The following is a 21044-nucleotide window of genomic DNA, read 5'->3' on the forward strand; positions in this document are numbered from 1 at the left end:
AATATTAGTTGAGCATAGTGGTTTGGGTTGATTTTTGGGTTCTCTATTCTATTCCATTGATCTATATGTCCGTTCTTGTGCCAGCACCAGGCTGTTTTGAGAACTGTGGCTGTATAATACAGCTTGCTATCTGGTATTGAGATCCCTCCTACTTTGTTCTTTCTCAGGATTGCTGCAGCTATTTGGGGTCTTTTTAAATTCCAGATGAATTTTTGGAGAGTTCGTGCTGTCTGTATAATATGCTGTTTGTATTTTAATGGGTAGTGCATTCAATCTATAGATTGCTTTGGGTAGTATGGACATTTTGATGATGTTGATTCTACCAATCCATGAACACGGTATGTTCTTCCATTTGTTTATGACTTCCTCTATCTCTTTTTTCAGTGTCCTGTAGTTTTCTGTGTACAGGTATTTTAGCTAATTAGTTAAGTTTATTCCTAGGTATCTTAATTTTTTGAGTGCGATGGTAAATGGGATTTTTTTTTTTTAGTCTCTCTTTCTGTAAGTTCATTATTGGTGTATAGAAATGCCAAGGACTTCTTGGCATTAATTTTGTATCCTGCTACATTCCCAAATTCATTTATTAAGTCTAGAAGTTTTTTGATGGAGTCTTTAGGATTTTCTATGTACAGTGTCATGTCATCTGTGAATAATGACAGTTTTAAGTCTTTTTTTTTACAATTTGCATACCTTTTATTTCTTCTTTTTGTCTAATTGCTATGGCTAGCACTTCCAGCACTATGTCGAACAGGAGTGGTACAAGTGGGCATCCCTGTCTTGTTCCTGTTTTTAGGTGAAATGGTTTTAGTTTTTGCCCATTGAGTATGATGTTGACTGTGGGTCTGTTATATATGGCTTTTATTATGTTGAGGTATGATCCTTCTATACCCACTTTGCTGAGGGTTTTTATCAAGAAAGGGTGTTGGATTTTGTCAAATGCTTTTTCTTCATCAATTGTTATGACTATGTGATTTTTATCTCTCAATTTGTTTATGTGATGTATCACGTTTATTGATTTGCGGATATTGTACCATCCTTGCAACCCCAGGATAAATCCTACTTGTTCATGTTGTATGATCTTTCTGATGTAATGCTGCATCCGATTTGCTAGAATTTTGTTGAGGATTTTGGCATCTATGTTCATGAGAGATATTGGCCTGTAATTCTTGTTCATTGTGTTGTCTTTATCTGGTTTTGGAATAAGGGTAATGCTGGCTTCATAGAATCGAGCTTGGAAGTGTTCCTTCCTCTTGAATTTTTTGGAATAGTCTGAGGAGGATAGGTTTTAGTTCTTCCTTGAATCTTTGGTAAAACTTCCCTGTGAAGCAATCTGGTACCGGGCTTTTGTTTGCTGGAAGTTTTTTGACGACTGCTTCAATTTCCTCCATAGTTATTAGCCTATTGAGATTTTTAAATTCTTCCTGATTGAGTTTTGGAAGGTTGTATTTCCTAGGAATATGTCCATTTCCTCCAGGTTGTCTAGTTAGTTAGAATAGAGTTGTTCACAGTATTTTTTAACAACCCTTTGTATTTCTGTGGGGTCTGTTGTTATTGCACCTCTTTTATTTCTGATTTTGTTTATTTGGGTCCTCTCTCTTTGCTTCTTGGTTAGCCTGGATAGAGGTACATCAATCTTGTTTATTCTTCCAAAGAACCAGCTCTTGGTTTCATTGATCTTTTGTATTATTTTTTTGGTCTCTATGTCATTTATTTCTCTCTGATCTTTATTATCTCCTTCCTTCTCTCACTCTGGGCTTTTTTTGTTGCTCTCTTCTAATTCTTTAAGTTGTAGAGTTCGATGATTTACTACCATTTTTTCTTGTTTATTGAGGTAGGCCTGTAGAGCTATGTACTTCCCTCTCAGGACTGCTTTCATTGTGTCCCATAGATTTGGGATTGTTGTGTTTTCATTGACATTCATTTCCAGCATATTTTTAATTTCTTCTTTTATCTTTTTGGTAAATCAATAATTATTTAATAGCATGCTATTCAGCTTTCAAGTCCTTGAATTTTTTTATTGTTTTTATTGTCATTTGTTTCTAGTATTATGCCATTGTGATCTGAGAAGATGCTTGATATGATTTTGATGTTCTTGAATTTTGGGAGACTTTGCTTGTGACCCAATATGTGGTCTATTTTTTAAAATGTCCCATGTGCACTTGAGAAGAATGTATATTCTGTGGCTTTGGCTGAAATGTTCTGAAGATGTCAATTAAGTCCATCTGATCTATTGAGTCACTTAACATTGCTGTTTCTTTTCTGATTATTTGTCTAGAGGATTTATCCAGTGATGTCAGTGGTTTTTAAAGTCCCCTTCTATGATTGTATTGTTGTTGATCTCTTCCTTGATATTTCCAGGATTTTTTTTTATATATATTTGGGTGCTCCTGCATTGGGTGCATAAATGTTTACCAGGATTATATCCTTTTGCTGTATCGATTCCTTTAGTATTATGAAGTGGCCTTTATCTCTTGTTATGGTCTTCACTTTGAGGTCTATTTTGTCAGATATAAGTATTGCTACTCCAGATTTTTTTTTCATTTCCATTTGCCTGAAAGATATTTTTCCATCCCTTCACCTTTAGTTTGTGTTTGTCTCTTGTTCTGTGGTGGTCTCTTGTAGACAGCATATATATGAATCATGTTTTTTTTATCCATTCTGCCATTCGATGTCTTTTGATTTGAGCATTTAATCCATTTATGTTTAAAGTTATTATTGATACGTACTTGTTTGTATCCATTTTTATTTTTTTGTGCCTGTATTTCTTCTTACCTTTTTCTTTTTTCTTTTTACACCAGTCCCTTTAGTATTTCTTGCATTGATGGCTTGGTAGTGATAAACTCCCTCAGCCTTTTTCTTTTTGTCTATGAAGCTCCTTATTTCCCCTTTAATTTTGAATGATAGCCTTGTTGGATAGAGTATTCTTGGATTCAGTCTCTTGCTTTGCATCACTTTGTAAATTTATTTCCATTCTTTTCTGCTCTGATGTGTTTCTGTTGAGAAATCATTTGATAACCTAATGGGAGATCTCTTGTATGTAACTTTCTGTCTCTCTCTTGCAGCCTTTTAGATTCTCTCTGTGTCCTGAACATTTGCCATTGTAATTATGATGTGTCTTGGTGTGGGTCTTTTCGGGTTCATCTTGTTTGGGATTCTCTGTGCTTGTGTGACTTTTTTCTTCCCCACATCAGGGAAGTTTTCTGACATTATTTCTTCAAATAGGTTTTCTAACCCTTGTTCCTCTTCCTGTTGTTCTGGCAACCCTATTATTTACATGTTGCTACATTTCATGTTGTCCCAAAGCTCCTTTAGAATCTGCTCCTGTCTTTTAATTTCTTTTAATTTTTTTATTCCAATTGCAGTTCAGTTTGGGTGTGTTTTACTTCCCTGTCTTCTAATTCACAAATTCTGTCTTCCGATTCTCCTAGTCTACTATTGAAACTTCCCATGGTGTTTTTTATTGAAGCTATATCAGTCTTTATTTCTTCTTGATTCTTACATAATTTGTTGATTTTTTCATCCATCCGTTTTATGAACTGTATGACCCTTAGTCTGAATTCTTTTTCTGACATATTGCATGCCTCTATTTTACTTAGCTCCTTTTCTGGTGATGCCTCCTTTTCTTTCCTTTGGGGGTTTCTTTGTCTACCCATTTTTGCTTTCACCGATGGTTCTAGATGTCGAGTTGTGCAGGTGCTGCTCCTTGGGCGGCAGTTGCTCCTTGGGCGGTCATGGCTGCGGCTGCTCCTCAGTTGGCAGTGGCTCCTCTGGTGGGTGCTGTTCACAGCAATGGTGGCTCCTCTGGCTGGTGGGGGGAGACTGCTTACACAGTTGCTGCTCCTCAGACAGGGTGGGCTGCTCACGGGGCTGCTGCTCCTTGGATGGGGGCTGGCTGCTAGCAGTTGCTACACCTTGGACGGGGCAGGCTGCCCATGAGGCTGTTGCTCCTTGGATAGGGGCAGGTTGCTCGCAGGGCTGCTGCTCCTTGTACGGGACTGGGCTGCTCGCACAGCTGCTGCTCCTCAGATGGGGGCAGGCCACTTGCCCAGCTACTGTTCAATGCACAGGTACAGGCTGCGTGCAGCTGCTGCTCCTCGAATGGGGGAGGGCTGTTCACGGAGTTAATGTTTCTTGGATGGGGGCAGGCTGCTCACACAGCTGCTGTTACTCGGATGAGGGTGGGCTGCTCGTGTGGCTGCTACTCCTTGGATGGGTGCAGGGTGCGGGCTGTGTGCAGCTACCGCTCCTTGGATGGGGTCAGGCTGCACGGGGCTGCTTCTCTTCAGTCATGGGTGGGGTGCTTGTGTGACTGCTGCTCCTTGGGTGGAGGTGTGTTGCTCTTTGGACTGGGGTGGATTGCTTGCACAGCTGGTGTTCCTCGGATTGAGGGTGGGCTGCTCATGTAGCTGCTACTCTTTGGACTGGGGCAGGCTGCTCATGTGGTTGCTGCTCCTCGGATGGGGTAGTGGGCCACTCACACAGCTGCTGCTCCTTTGACAGGGGCAAGCCACGTGAGGCTGCCACTCTTTGGCCTGGGCCAGGCTGCTCATGGGGCTGCTGCTCCTCAGACGGGAGCAGGCTGCTCACGTGTCTACTGCTCACGTGGTCACAGTGCCCTGGGATAAAGCATTAGGCTGGTCAGAGGGGAGAGCACTTCGGAACTCACAGGAGCCTGCGCTCAGGGTGGCTGAAGTCTTGGTGACTGTGGGACCACAGCTGAGGTCCCTGACAGGGGTGGCTGTTGAGTCCCCGGTATTATCTGAGGGCACCGTGGGTGGAGGTGATGCTGGGCTCCCCGTCACAGCATCTCTCCCTTTCAAAAAGGTGAGGGCTCTGAGGAAGAGCCAGCCTCTTCAGGACTGTTTGCAATGGTAGCAGAGGCTGTCTAGTTAGCTGAGCCTGGTTAGCCTGCCCAGAAGGTCCTGCGGGATGGAACTGTGCCACACACACACACCACACGACCACACAATCTTCTTTTGCTCCCTCACTCACTCATGCTCTCTCCCTTACTGTCGCCTTCTTCCTACCTCTGTAGTTGGGTCTGGAGTATTATTGACCCATTCGTAGATGGAGTCTCCTCTCCAGGTTATGTGGCTCGCTTTCTAGCACATTGGCCAAACAGGATAAAATTCACCTCGGCAACACACAACACAAAGGGAACAGATCACAAATGTACTCATGACACCAATATCCCCAGTATAAGTGACCACCAGAGAAAAGAGAATTAGGGGAGAGAAAAGAGAGCACAAATAATATCGAAGAGAGAAAAAAATGGTATGAAAGAAAAGAAAAAGAAGAAAAGTGAAGAAAAAGGAAAACAAAATATGTGGGGAGAAAACATCAGAGAACAAACAGGTAAACTAAAACATACAAACACCAAATTCCCAGTAAAGAGGGTGGGGCAGAATCCTATATACTGAAAGTAAGGTTAAGAATTGGATGAATATGGGGAGGACCTCAGTTCCGTATAGAGGAAGTAGAAAGAGGATGAGTGGATAAGAAGAAAGAGAAGAAAATAATAATAATAATAATAATAAAAATTTAAAAAAATTGATTAAAAATTATGATAAAAATAAAATAATTGGAATGATAAAAATGTGAAAAGAAATAGAAAATAAAGAAATAAATGCATAAAGGAAAATAAAGAAAAAAGAAAATAGAGATAACAAAATAATCTATACTAATAATAGAGGAATATGCAAATTGTTGGGGACGCCATCAAAGTAACAATGAAACAGCAGGCTGCATGGGGCGACCAGGCCAGCAGGGGTGTTAGTAAGGGATGAACAAATGACTGAACACCAGGCTGTGTGGGGCAACCAGGCATGCAGGGGGGAATAGTTACAGGCGACCAGGCAGGCAGGCAAGTGAGCAGTTAGGAGCCAGCAGTCCCAGATTTTGAGAGGGATGTCTGAGGGGTCCTGAATTGGAGAGGGTGCAGGCTGGGCTGAGGGGACCCCCTCCATGCATGAATTTCTTGCACCAGGCCTCTAGTAATAAAATAAAATAAAATAAAACTGTGAAGTGTCATTCCTTTGGCTGGTTTAAGATCCCACTCTTCTATACTGTCTGTGGCTTCTCAGTTTCCTATTGCTGGAACTGAAGGCCTCTCTTTAGGCCAGTCCTTGTGGACTCTCAGGGACTATTGAGATTATTATTATTATTATTTTTTGTATCCTTTGTAACACTCAGGGTATAGTCTGAGTGTGGCTGTATTGGTTGCCTGAAGACTGCAGGGAGGGGCTATCTCTTCAGGAGAAAATGGCTACCTAGGTCCCACTTGTCAGGTATGACTCAGCACCAGACTCGCTTCTCCTGGGCCCTCTCCTCACCCCAGCCTCTCCCCAGACTCCACAAGTCTGCACCTTCTCCTGTACCTCAGCCCCAAGTGAGTGTCTGTATCCGAAAGGTCCTATGAACTAGGTTCAGTGAAGAAAAGCAAAAGCCACAAAGAGGGGAAAGAGCTGCGCCTCTGTGAGCCCCTCTCCTGCCGGCACTGCGCGATCTGGGCTCAGTCTTTTGTGACTGTGGCCCCAGATCTAGAATCTCCTGCCACCAGCAGTCCTGCGGACCTCCTTTCCACAGTCAGACACTGTGCCTGACTCAAGGGGACACGGCCTCAGTGCCGTGCAGTTTTCCTCTGACCCTCTGGGCTTGGAGGTCTTGCAGTTCTCTTCAGCCCAGATCCCTGATTTTACCATTCTCCAGGCATCCTCTGCCCTTCCCAGCTGTGAATTGTCTCACCAGCTGTGTCTCCTTTGCCAACTCGGGGTGGATGTTATTTGATTCAGCTGCTCATTCTATCTGCTCTGGGACAAGGCTTGGGACACGTCCATTTATTCTGCCACCATTTTGTCCTTCCTCATGATTATAATTATTTCCTTCAATTTTTCCACAGCTCACCCCTCATTCTCTATTTTCTGCATTGTTTATGACTTGAAGACCTACATGATATAAATATATTATTCATGTAAAACAAATATATTATAATGAGGACAACATTCTAAAATATTTATTAGCAGAGAGATTTATCCTATATAATAAAAGCCTAATATACAAATCGACCGAATGGTGGAATGACTGGTCACTATGATGTGCACTGACCACCAGGGGGCAGATGCTCAATGCAGGAGCTTCCCCCAGCCTGCAGGCCCCAGGTCAGCCAAGGCGGATGCCAACAGGGGTCCCCGGATCTCCCTGCTGGTCGCCCCACAGATTGGCCCTGATCACTGGCCAGGCCTAGGGACCCTACCTGTGCATGAATTTTGTGCACAGAGCCTCTAGTATTTCAATAAAATATGCTTTGAACATACTAAAATGAGAAAAAAATTAGCAGATAAAAATCAAGCATTAACAGCTGAGTATGCCTTTATTGGCACATTATTTGGCTTTTCCTAAATTAAAACAATGTAAGATCCAATTATTAAAAGTAATTACTTAAAAATGCAAAGTACTATTTTATTTACATTATTTTCCACTAGGGGCCCAGTGCACAAATCTGTGCACCTTGAAAGGAACTCTGGGCCACAAGGCTGTGGTGGACACAGGGCCAGGTCTTGGCACTTGCTCTGCACCCCCACCTGTCCCCTCCCGCCACAGCCCCAGTCCCCAGTCTGCTGGCAGTCCCGCTCCCACCCCTGCTGCTCCTACATGCTGATGGCGCCAGCCCCACTTGCACCCACTGACAGCGCAGAGTGATTGGGGCCAGCGCCAGCAGTGGGTGTGAGCAGTGGCTGCTGCCCCAATCACCCCTCAGGAGCAGTGGGAGGTGGAGAAGTCCTTGGGCGATTGGGGCTGGCATCCGCTGCTTGCACCTGCTGACAGCACTGAGTGATCAGGACCTGCACCGGGTACCAGCTGAGGGTGTGAGCAAGGCTGGCGCTGGTAGTAGGTGTGAGCGGAGGCTCTGGTGCTGGCAGTGGGTGCAAGTAGGGCTGTTGATGGCAGTGGGTGTGAGAGGCGGCTGCTGGCCCTGATCACCCATTGAGGAGCAGGGGGAGGTGGAGATGCCCTGAGGGTTGATTGGGGCCGGTAGCTGCCGCTGGCACCCGCTGATGGCACTGAGCAATTGGGGCCAGTGCCGGGCACTGGCAGTGGTGCGAGTGGTGGCTCCAGCACCGGCAGTGGGTGCGAGTGCCAGGCGGGACCATGGCACATGGGAGCAAAGAATTTTCAGTAACCACCAGAGGCTCTCCCCGATGATAACAACCAGCACCCACCTTGGTCTGGCGCCCCAGCTCACCTGCTCCACCATCCCACTGTGGCCCATGTCCTCCATGTTCCGTGCTCTGCTGCCCCCTGCTGAAGCTTGCCATGGTCCGCATGTACCCCCTGGTGGTCAGTGCATTTCATAGAGATTGGTTGTTCAGTTGTTTGGTTGTTCCCACTGTTCGGTCTATTTGCATATCAGGGTATTATATGTATAGATGAACAACATATGTTGTCTCTTTAAATTTATTTTTTACTTATTGATTTTTTTCAGATATTGCTTATTATTATAATGTAGATATAAGTCAATTTTTGGTCTTTAGAACCCAGAAGAGACACAATTAATTAATCAAAGCACCTATAATGACAACTGCATTAGGCCTGGGGGCATCAATGGGACACAGTCTCTGAATATAAGATGTTGACAGTCTATTGAGCTCAGAGTAGGAGTAATGTATAATTTTGTATTTAAGTACTAGAGATACACCTAGAGAATATAAAGGCCAGAATTAACTCTGATAGCTCCAAGTTGGGGAAGGTATTTGAGCCTTGTCTTAAAGGGTAGGGTATTCTACACAGAGATCACTGCACATTCAGATGGCACTGTGACAGTGTGCCTTTTCCAATATCAATAGAAGCAAAATGCAGTGATTCTTTGTTTAATCTTGATATCTTCTGCTGGATTAGAACCCCCCCCTTCTGCTGGTATTATTCACCAACTAGAGGCCCGATGCATGAAGATTCCTGCAAGAATAGGCCTTCCTTCCCCTGGCTGCTGGCACTGGCTTCCCACTGGCACCCAGGACCCAGGCCTTCGCTCTGGCCGCCTTTGCTCCGGCTGGAGCCGGCTTCCTGTAGCTCCCTCCATCCCCCGCTGACCCCCCCTCATAGCAGGCATCCCACCCCACCCCGGCTGCTCTGCACCTGCACATGCACGCCACCATCTTTGTCGTGTCAATTTGCATATTCCCTCCTTATTGGCTGTTGGCGTCGCCATCTTTGTTGCGGAGTGTCAGTCAATTTTCATATTACCCTTTTATTAGATAGTATAGTCTGGCATAGCATGGCAATAGTACATGCTCAATAAATATTTGTTGAAGGAATGAGTGGCTAAGGTAAATGCAAGATTGTAAAAGACCAGGTTTAAGTGTTTAGACTTATTTTGTGGGCAATGAGAGTTACAGGGATCAATGAGCAGGGAGTCCTATGGTCCCATTTGTTATGTAGGAAGATGAAAAGTAATTCTGGTGGAAATGTTGGGGATAGATCCAAATAGGATCAGACTGCAGGTCCATTGAGTTAGAAATTCCAGGAGATGAGTTAACAATTCCAGAAGAGAAATGACGATAACTTAAAATGGCGACTCTGTAGATGGTGGGACAGCTTCTGAAAAACAATGGAAAGGACTCATTGATGAGTTGGACATGAGGGTGAGAAAGAGGTAGGAAGGAAAAGATGAGATTTCTGGGTGGATTAATTGAGGTCATGAATATAAAAAAGGAACATTTTTTAAGAGAAAGGATGAGTTTAATTTCAAATGTGTTCAGCTTGCTTTCTTGAGTAGCATCCATGTAAAGCAGGGTTTGGGCTGGCATATGTAATTTTTTGAAAGTCATGAGTATGGAGATGATGCTTGAGGCTATTTGAGGAAATGAGGTTTACAAGAAAGAGTGAAGAGAAAAGAGAAGGAAAAAATTAAGGTGAAATCTTGGAGAGCACACCTCTAAGGGATAGGCGAAGGGGGAAGAGTCAGCAGACCTTGAGACAGATGCCGCCTTAGGTACTTGCATATGTCTTCTGGTTTAATCTCCACAGCATCTCCCGGAGGCCTTGCCAGAGAAGTAAGCACTTTTCCTGGAAAGGCATCCTGAAACCTTGGTTGAAGGGAGCTTAAGTAGGCACCGGCAAACTTTTTTTTTTTTTCAAAGGGCCAGATAGTAAATATTTTAGGCTTTTTGGGCTATTTTTCTCTGTGGCAACTACTCAACTTTGCCTCCTCTGGAGTTCAAAAGCAACTATAGACAAACAAATAGGTATAGCTATGTTTCAATAATACTTTATTTATGGACACTGACATTCAAATTTCATATAATTTTCACATGTCAACAATGTTATTTCTTTTATTTCTTAACCATTTAAAAATGTTAAGACTATTTTAAGTTCATGGGCCATATAAAAACAGAGAGTAGGCTATAGGTTCGTTTATAGAAAAAGGGGGTGTTAAGTGTCAGATATGAACTCTAAAAATATTACAGAATCTTGCAAATAGAAGGCGGTTGAGTCCCAGCAAAAGTGGTTTCAATAGAGTTGGGAGCAAAACCACACTGTAATAGGTTGGGGAATAATTTTTTTTTTTATAAAGGAGCTATGTTAATGCTAAGTGAAATAAGCCAGTCAGAGAAAGATAAATATCACATGATCTCACTCATTCATGGAATTTAATAAACAACATAAACTGATGAACAAAAGCAGATCCAGAGACAGAGAAGCATCAATCAGACAGTCAAACCTCAGAGGGAAGGTAGGGGAGGGTGGGGTTAAGGGGGAGAGATCAACCAAAGGACTTGTATGCAAGCATATAAGCCTAACCAATGGACACAGACAACAGGGGGGTGATGGCATGAGTGGGGAGGATGAGGGGGGGGGGCGTAATGGGGGAATAAGGACACATATGTAGCACCTTAATTAATAAAGAAATTTAAAAAAGAAAAAGAAAAAAGAAAATAGTAAAGCTATACACTAAAATATCAATAACTACTATCTCTAAAAAATTATAGGTTTTTAATTTTTTTTAATTTTGTTTATATGATATTTCCAATTTTTTACTAAGGAACATGTTATTTTGTGTGATTTAAAATAAGAAATATGTGCATATATCTTAAATATCCCCAATGTAGACCTGACATCCTTGAGTTTACCTAAGGATGAATCCCATCATATTCTGACCTAACCACTTTTTGGAATAAAGACTTGGATTATTAAAAAAATAATAATAATGGAGATTATAGATTTTGCAGAGAAGAAATCATTGTCAGATCAAGATCCTGTGGAATACAGGAGAGCATGGGGTTCTGTGCACAGGTGAACAGATAACCTTTGGTTTTTCTGCCCTTTTGTTGAAGTTTGGACTAAGCCATCGTATCCTTTCCCGTGGTCCGTATACTGAATGGTGCTTCTAAAATAGCTTCTAAGATGACTATGAGGAATTTTATTGGATTTTAAAAATAATACTGTATGATAGACAAGTCTGAGTTACTGTCTACATTTTACAGATGAAAAACCTGAGGACCAAGAGTTAAATGTATCCAGAGACATGTAACTGGCAGATAGAAGATTAGAAACCAAATGCTAATTCTTGGTCCAATTCCATTTCCCTTGTATTCTGCTTCCTGTCCCATTCTAATTTGCAACATACAAAAGAATTTAGTGGTGATATAATCTATTTACTTATATTTAAAGAACATTTGATTTTAGGGCTTATGTTAAGAAGGAATCACATCTCTGTAGTCTTTCATTCTGGAAGTCTGAAGTAAACATATATTAATTACTTGTATAATTAAAGTTTATTTTTGGCCTCTAGTTATTAAGAACATTTAGCAAAATTGAATTGCAACGCTTAGCTATACAGACAGTCCACGGGTTACGTTGGACTTTGACAACATTGTTTCATGGTTATGTTGCCATCTCCCATTTATTTATTTAAAAAAAAAAAAAGTTCTGTCATTTTGACGTATGTACATATGTGCTTTATGTTTTTTATTATTTATTTACCACAAGTAAAGATCAGGAATTGTTATCTTTCTTTTAAATTTTTTTTTACTGTCTCACTTCATTACTGCTGTGTATGTGCTCCATGTGAGTGACGTAGGTGCTTATGTAGGTGGGTTCCGACTTATGGTGAGATCGTGTTACGTCGCACCGTGGTAACGGATCTCCGACGTCACTGGAGGGCCGACTGTGTAAGTGTGGGTGATTCCTGTGTCTGCACAGGGACCTGCTCTGAGGATGTCATCTGTAGGACAGTTGACTTCGTATGCTTGTCCCTCAGTCCTTTCCAGCCACTGTCTATGGATGATTCTCGAGGTTTAAAAATTTTGCCAAAATACATCTACACAATGGAATACTATGCTGCCATAAAAAAGAAGGAATTCTTACCATTTGCAGCAACCTGGATGGAATTGGAGAACATTATGCTAAGTGAAATAAGCCAGTCAATGAAAGAAAAATACCACATGATCTCACTCATTTATGGATAATAAAGAACATTATAAACTTGAACAAAAAGGTAGATACAGAGGCAGTAAAGCATCAAACAGTCTGTCAAATTACAGCAGGAAGGTTAGGGAGAGGTGGGGAAGATAAGAGATCAATCAAAGGACTTGTATGCATGCATATAAGCATAACCAATGGACGCAAAACTCTGGGGGGTGAGGGCATATATGGGAGTGGGGTGGGGGGGGGCAATGGTAAGATATGTACACATATAATACCTTAATAAAAAAATTGAAAAAAAAATTTGCCAAAAACTTGGGGATGTTTGCAGACAGTTGAGATATAATGCAAATAGTTTATTTAATCCATGCTGAAATATTAACCATATCAAAGGCTCCATCTTTTTTCCTTTGCTTGCTAAATAATTGAGAAATGGTGATGGAACATAAGCAGTGGTGTTTAAAAACCAAATTCTACCTGCTGTTTGAATTTCTCTTGGGCCTCCATGGATCCAGAGCAGTCTGGAGCCAATTCCACCTAAACTGACAAAGAAGTAACTTTCTTTGGCTCCCTCACATTCTGGCTCTCCCCACACTCCTGTATCACTTCTGCTAAGGCAAAAATTGCTAAAACCTTCAACTCTATAGTCCTTAATAGGTGCTAAATAGGAAGGGCAGGGATCTCCAGGGAAAGTCATTTAAAAGAAAAAATGAACCTCGTGGAAACATTTTAGGTCATGAGAAAAGTATGGTGTGAAAGGAGTTCAACAGAGGAAGAAGGTCTTAGTATAGCTTCAGAACACATTGCCTTTAAAGTACAAATTTTTTTTAATTGGCAAAAATGGATTTACTCAAATCTGCTAAATTATTACTTAAATATTTCTCATTACCCATGATAAGTGACATCTCCAATATGCTTGCATATAAAAGAAAAATTATGCTGCCCTAACTGGTTTGGCTCAGTGGATAGAGCATCAGCCTGCAGACTGAAGAGTCCTGGGTTCAATTCTGGTCAAGGGCACATGCCAGGGTTGCAGTCTGGATCCCCAGAAGGGGGCGTGCAGGAGGCAGCCGATCAATGATTCTCTCTCATCATTGATGTTTCTAGCTCTCCTTCTCCCTTTCTCTCTGAAATGAATAAAAATATATTTAAAAAATTATGTCAAAGTATAATGGAACTTTTCAAAATTTCAAGGAATAGAAATCAAGTATGCTATATTAAGACTAGATCATTCTTTGAAGAAATAATTTTGCATATCAAATTAGGGCTCTATTTTAAGTTACTTTTCCTTTCAGTGGGCATTTTCCTCCCATGCTAGACTTGCTTTCCTTCTACTTCTCTGTCTGGAACCCTGAATACATAGCTCTCACATCACTAGCCTTGACCCTTACCCTGATATGTCCCTGAGTCCAAAGTCACTTTGAATCAATTTTATATATTTTTGGTAAAATAATATTATTTTAATTATTTAATGATGTTTTCATACTATAATTCTTCTTCTCTGAGATCAAATCATGTACTTATATTTTCTGTGCTGTATTTCCTTTCAAAGACAGAAGGCTTGGTACATGTGTTCCGGGGACAAACTGTTTTCATAAATATAGGTGCACCTGAGGTGTCTTTTCTACAGGGATTGTAGAAACAAAATGATTTGGATTTTTTATATTCAGTGAGCATTATAATTGGAGATTAGGTACCAACGGAAATTACTTTAAGCATAAAGTTTCCTGGAAAGGAATTACCTGTCTAATTACCAAAAAGACTTCTAATTGTAAAATTCAAAAAATCCAAGTAAAAGAAACTCAGGTAATAACTTCAAAAACATTTTCACTGAAAATTATTACACACATATAGGAAAATACATTGTATCAAGTAAATACAAAGCAAACATCCATATAAATACCACCTGTTATAGATGGAATTGTGTCCTCCTGAAGTTCACATGTTGAAGCCCTAATTCCAGTGTAACTCTGAAGGTAGGCCTTTAAGGAGGTAATAAAGGTTAAGTGAGGTCAGAGGGTGGGGCCTTAATCTGACAGGACTGGTGTTCATATGAAAAGAGGAAGAGATACTAGAGAGCTCTCTCCCACTACACAAAGATACAGAGGAAAGGCCATGTGAGGATGCCGTGAGAAGGCAGTCATCCAAAACCAGGAAGAGAGGCCTCAATCAAGCATTATGGTGCCTTGATCTTGGACTTACAGCTTCCAAAACTGTGAGAACATACATGTGTGTTAAGTTCCCAAGACTCTGGAATTTTGTTATGGCAGCCCTAGCAGACTAATACACGATCCAAGTAAAAAAATAAAACATGACCAAAATGCTCTATTCATTGGGAAGTTGACTCCAAGAGGTGGTAATGACTTTCCATTATTACTTGTCTACAAGCATCTTATTATACCTTATTTGTTTCCTTATCTCTACCTACACTTCTATAAGGCTTGTGAAAGTCTTCACTGATCCTTCTGGGTGAATGCTATTTCTTATTGGGACTTTGACTAATATCTGGATCTTGAATTGCTATTTTTTTTTTTTTTTTTTTAAATATATATTTTATTGATTTTTTACAGAGAGGAAGAGAGAGGGATAGAGAGTTAGAAACATCGATGAGAGAGAAACATCGATCAGCTGCCTCTTGCACACCCCCTACTGGGGATGTGCCCGCAACCAAGGTACATGCCCTTAACCGGAATCGAACCCGGGACCTTTGAGTCCGCAGGCTGACGCTCTATCCACTGAGCCAAACCGGTTTCGGCTTGAATTGCTATTAAATTGAAATTGCAAGTTTTTCTTTAAGTACAATGCCTATTCAAATTTTCTGAACTGTTGTCACATTTATTTTAGGTTTAAGTAGAAAAGTATGGCTAAAATTGAAAACAGTGATCCAAATGTAAAAACAGATATTAAAGACTGACTAATGTTATTGCATATTAAGTGATATTCATGAAAGTGAATTTAAATATGCAACATATGAATTAATCTAGGATCACAAATTGGAGCCCATGTGCCTTATTTGCAAGTCAATGATTAGTCATATTACTCATGGTTTTCTAAGTCTCTAATACTTAAGGATTTCTTACTTTCCCCCCTTAATAAGTACATTTAAGAAGCCCTTTTTAAAAGCCTACTAAGCTATTCCCTGCATTTTATTTGACTTCCCTTTGTCCTGGTCTCTGCAGAGAGTACCTCATGTTTATGAGTTTGGTAGCAAGATTGGGTCCCTGAAAGAACCAGGAATTTCAACATTTCAATTAGTCATGGGTTCTACCTTTATTTTCCAGCATTTAAGCTTTGAAGAAGAAAATATGCACAACCTTTCCAGAATTCCTGCTAGGTTGAGCTCAGAACAGGTTATAATCCTAGTTTAGCTTTGATAGGCCTTGTTGCTATTGATGACTCTAGGCTTGGTATGAATTCTTAATCTACACTGAGGAAACACCTATGTTTATTAACCCATTTGTCTTAGGCATTTTGATTTTATAAAATTCCAGCCACAAAAAAAAAAAAACAAATGAATTATTTTTTAAAAGAATAGTTATAGTTTAATTTGAACATGATATTTAGAAAACCTATCTTTTCCTAGCACCATTTGTATGTGTTACCTCTGAATGTACAAGCATGAATATTTAAGGACAACCACCCAAAGGCTTCATACCTATATGATGAAAAAAACACAAAAAGAAGGATCAACATATTCAATTGACTTTAGAGATATTGTATTACTCTTGAGTAGATATAAATGGTGAAGATTTTATTTGTTGATATATAAAATAATATAAGAAAACTTGGCTGTGGTATGTTATTTCCAAGGAAAAAGATTATATGATATTTTTCATGATATTATCATTGTTCAGAAGAATGTCTGGGACATAGTAGATGTGGAATAAAGATAATTTTTTGTTGAGAAAGCCAGTGCTGTTTATTCATTGAGGAGATCTACTCCTGCCAAATATTTATTATCATATGAGACTCATTTGATACTTAAACAAGTCTGTTGTTTATATCTTCAGTGTTTTGCATGTAGTGTGAAACAGACTGTAAAGGTGAATTCCTATGGAATATGCTGTGTTTGAGGTGAATTCCCAGCCATCAAGATACTGTTTGTATTGCTTAATAGCCTCTGAAATCAGTATGAGCCTAATGTACAGTTAATAATTTTACAACTGTCCCTTGCTAACATAAAACATAAGGTTTTAAATAAAGAGAACAAGTTTAAATATAATTTGTATCAACATATTAGAGTAATATTTGTACTCAGAGAAAATAAGTAGAATGCAGTAGGTTTTAATGCATATTGCAGTACAAGTAAATGCTTAGCATTACTTTGACATTGCAGTGTCTTTGCAGTTTTTAAAATTAACTATTTTTTCTTTTATGTTAAATTTTAATTGCTTAAAGTTCTTAAAGAAGTGAAATTTTGATGATTTTGAATAAATCTATCATTTAAATTTGTAGTATGTGATATATACATGTACTTTATAATTAATATATGTATAATTAATATATATAATATTTTATATATTTGTTTATTGATTAAGGTATTACATATGTGTCCTTATCTCCCCATTGCCCACCTAACCCCCCACTCATGCCCTCACCCGCCTGTTGTCTGTGTTTGTTGGTTAGGCTTGTATGCATGCATACAAGTCCTTTGGTTGATCTCTCCTCCTTACCCCCACCCTCCCCTACCTTCCCTCTGAGGTTTGACTGTCTGATTGATGCTTCTCTGTCTCTGGATCTGTTTTTGTTCATCAGTTTATGTTGTTCATTATATTCCATAAATGAGTGAGATCATGTGATATTTATCTTTCTCTGACTGGCTCATTTTGCTTAGCATAATGCTCTCCAGTTCCATCCATGCTGTTGCAAATGGTAAGAATTCCTTCTTTTTTTACCGCAGGGTAGTAGTCCATTGTATAGATGTACCACAGTTTTTTTAATCCACTCATCTGCTGATGGGCACTTAGGCTGTTTCCAAATCTTAGCTATGGTGAATTGTGCTGCTATGAACATAGGGGTGCATATATCATTTCTGATTGGTGTTTCTAGTTTATTGGGATATATTCCTAGAAGTGGGATTACTGGGTCAAATGGGAGTTCCATTTTTAGTTTTTTGTGTAAATTCCATACTGTTCTCCACAGTGGCTGCACCAGTCTGCATTCTCACATCTTCAGAATGTTTCACCCCAAAGCCACAGAATATATGTTCTTCTCAAGTGCACATGGGACATTTTAAAAAATAGACCACATATTGGGTCACAAGCAAAGTCTCCCCAAATTCAAGAACATCGAAATCATATCAAGCATCTTCTCAGACCACAATGGCATAATATTAGAAATAAACTACAATAAAAACAATCCAAAAAATTCAAACACTTGGAAGCTGAATAGCATGCTATTAAATAATGATTGGGTTACCAAAGAGATCAGAGAAGAAATTAAAAACATCCTGGAAACTAATGACAATAAAAACACAATAATCCCAAATCTATGGGACACAGTGAAAGCAGTCCTGAGAAGGAAGTTTATAGCTCTACAGGCCTACCTCAATAAACAAGAAAAAATGGTAGTAAATCATCTAACTCTACAACTCAAAGAATTAGGAAAAGAGCAACAAGAAAAGCCCAGAGTGAACAGAAGGAAGGAGATAATAAAGATCAAAGCAGAAATAAATGACATAGAGAAAAAAAAAAAACAACAAAAAAAATACAATACAAAAGATCAATGAAACCAAGAGCTGGTTCTTTGAAAGGATAAACAAGATTAATGAACCTCTAGCCAGGATCACCAAGAAGCAAAGAGAGAGGACCCAAATAAACAAAATCAGAAATGAAAGAGGCGAAATAACAACAGACCCCACAGAAATACAAAGGATTGTTAAAAAATACTATGAACAACTCTATTCCAACAAACTGGACAACCTGGAGGAAATGGACATATTCCTAGAAAAATACAACCTTCCAAAACTCAATCAGGAAGAATCTAAAAGTCTCAATAGGCCGAAAACTATGGAAGTAATTGAAGCAATCATCAAAAAGTTTCCATCAAACAAAAGCCCAGGGCCAGATGGCTTCACAGGGGAGTTTTACCAAACATTCAAAGAACTAAAACCTATCCTTCTCAGATTATTCCAAAAAATTCAAGAGGAAGGAACACTTCCGAGCTCAAGTCTATGAAGTCAGCATTACCCTAATCCCAAAACCACATAAAGACAACACAAAGAAAGAGATTTACAGGCCAATATCCCTCATGAACACAGATGCCAAAATCCTCAACAAAATTTTAGCAAATTGGATCTAGCAGTATATAAGAAAGACCATACACCATGATCAAATAGGATTTATTCTGGGGATGCAAGGGTGGTACAATATCTGCAAATCAATAAATGTGATACATCACATAAACAAATCCTATATAATAAAAGCCTATTATGCTAAGTGTAATATGGTAATGATATGCTAAGTGTCCAATCATCAGTTTAGCTATTCAACCAATCAAAGTATAATATGCTAATGATATGCTAAGGTCACTTAACTGCTTGCTATGATGTGCACTGACCACCAGGGGGCACATGCTCTGACCGGTGGGTTAGCTTGCTGCTGGGTTCTGGCTGATTGGGACTGAGTGAGACAGGCCATACACACCCTGGAGCCCTCCCATGGTTCCTCCCTGGCTGGCCAACCTCTCGCATCTCTACCCGGCCCTGATCATGCACCGGTGGAATCCCTCGGCCTGGCCTGTGCCATCTCAAAATCTGGGACCCCTTGGGGGATGTCGGAGAGCCAGTGTTGGCCCTATTGCAGAACCACCAGTCACTATGAAGTTTACTGACCACCAGGGGGCAGACAGTCAATGCAGGAGCTGCCCCCTTGTGGTCAGTGTGCTCCCACAGGGAGCCAGGCTCAGTGGCAGTGCTAAGGATGTCCAACTGTCAGCTTTGGCCCACTCCCCACCTAAGCCATCAGTCGGACATCCCCAGAGGGCTCCCGGACTGTGAGAGGGTGCAGGCTGGGCTGGTGGACCCCCCACCCCTGAGTGCACAAATTTCATGCACTGGGCCTCTAGTTGAGAGATAAAAATCACATAGTCATATCAACTGATGCAGAAAAAGCATTTGACAAAATCCAGCACCCTTTCTTGATAAAAACTCTCAGCAAGGTGGGAATATATATAATATTTCAAAGTTACATAATTACTGACTCTGACTTCTGACCCTTGGCTATATTTTGATTTAATGTGTTCAATATTTGGGAAAATACAAAATGAAACCAATTAATATCATGGAAAAAAACCGGGCTAAGGTAGGATGCCAAAGTGAAATTAGAGTATAAGAAACATTGGCCATAGAAGGAGCAGGTTTAGCAGTGCCCAATCAACATTGCCAGGCAAACTGATTAAAGTTCTTAGGATGCTTTTGGGCTGTGTAACAAGAAGGTATGCATATGAAAACATTTAGTACATTGTCTGAAACATAGAAACAGCTCAATGAATTATTAGCAACATCCATCTCCCCTCTATGTGGATGTTGTAATTCATGCATACATTTTTTAAAGCTTCCCTGTTGAATAAAAAATGTATAGAGTTCTCTCTGTAGTTACTACAGACACAATAAAGCAGATGAAAAGTGTCCTGCAAAGACATACTGACTTATCATAATTCCTAGAGCTGGAGAGAGCCATAAAGAGCTTAGAGTGCTCTTTGATTGTGTAGATGAGAAGTTGAAGCCTAGAGAAGGTAAGTAATTCATCCAGATTCACTTGTTACTGATAAAACCAGAATCTCCTAATTCCCTATCCAGGGCTTTAATTAATAGCACACATCAAACAATGACTTAAATTTATAAATAATTGTGATACATCAGAAAGAAACACTGTTCTTATAATATAGTTTTAATTACCAAACTAGTACTCATGCATTACTAGAGAATAAACGTCTCTCTCTCACACACACAATGAGAACTAAATGTAATAAATAAATTCTGGATATTTTAAAGTTAATAGTGTGATGTAACAAGAAAACAAGTTTTACTATTTTTGTTTGTTTGTTTGTTTGGTTAATCCTAACTTAAGAATATTTTTTCATTGATTTTTTAGGGAGAGTAGAAAAGAGGGAAAGACAGAGAGAAACACTGATGTGAGAGAAACACATCGATTGGTTGCCTCTTGCACTCCTGCATGAGTCCCAACAAGGGCCCTGGCCAGGGAGGAGCCTGCAACCAAGGTGCATGCCCTTGACTGGAATAGAATCCGGGACCCTTTGGTCTGCAGGCTGACGCTCTTTCCACTGAGCCAAATCGTCCAGGGCACAAGTTTTATTATTGCCATGAATTCATGATTGATAATTTTAAACTATTTTATAGGAAGCAGAGTAGAGAAGAAAGAATACAGATTGTGTTCCTTTCCCAAATTTATCATGTCTCAGCTGTTTGACTTTGAAAAGATTATTTAACTTTCCTGAGTCTCAGCAACTTTGCCTTCAAAATGGATGTATATAGCTCTGGATTTTGCCAAGGAGATCATGTGATAACATTTTGTAAACTTTGAGGTGTTATCATTACATGGTAGAACACAGTTCTCAAGAATGATTTGAGCTACACTGTCTGTGTTGTAATACTGTTTCTGCCA

General features: G+C 40.0%; 1 pseudogene across 1 annotated transcript in view; it reads left to right on the plus strand.

The window, feature by feature from the left end:
* The first annotated feature begins 4548 nt into the window (after positions 1-4548).
* Positions 4549-21044, plus strand: part of LOC307096777 (neurofilament light polypeptide-like) — a 162455-nt pseudogene continuing 145959 nt past the window's right edge. Inside the window, exon 1 of the transcript in view lies at positions 4549-4824. The product of the transcript in view is annotated as a neurofilament light polypeptide-like (transcript). The remainder of the gene's footprint in view (positions 4825-21044) is intronic.

The sequence above is a fragment of the Cnephaeus nilssonii genome, assembly GCF_951640355.1.
Source record: "Cnephaeus nilssonii genome assembly, chromosome: 3".
Lineage (NCBI taxonomy): Eukaryota > Metazoa > Chordata > Mammalia > Chiroptera > Vespertilionidae > Cnephaeus > Cnephaeus nilssonii.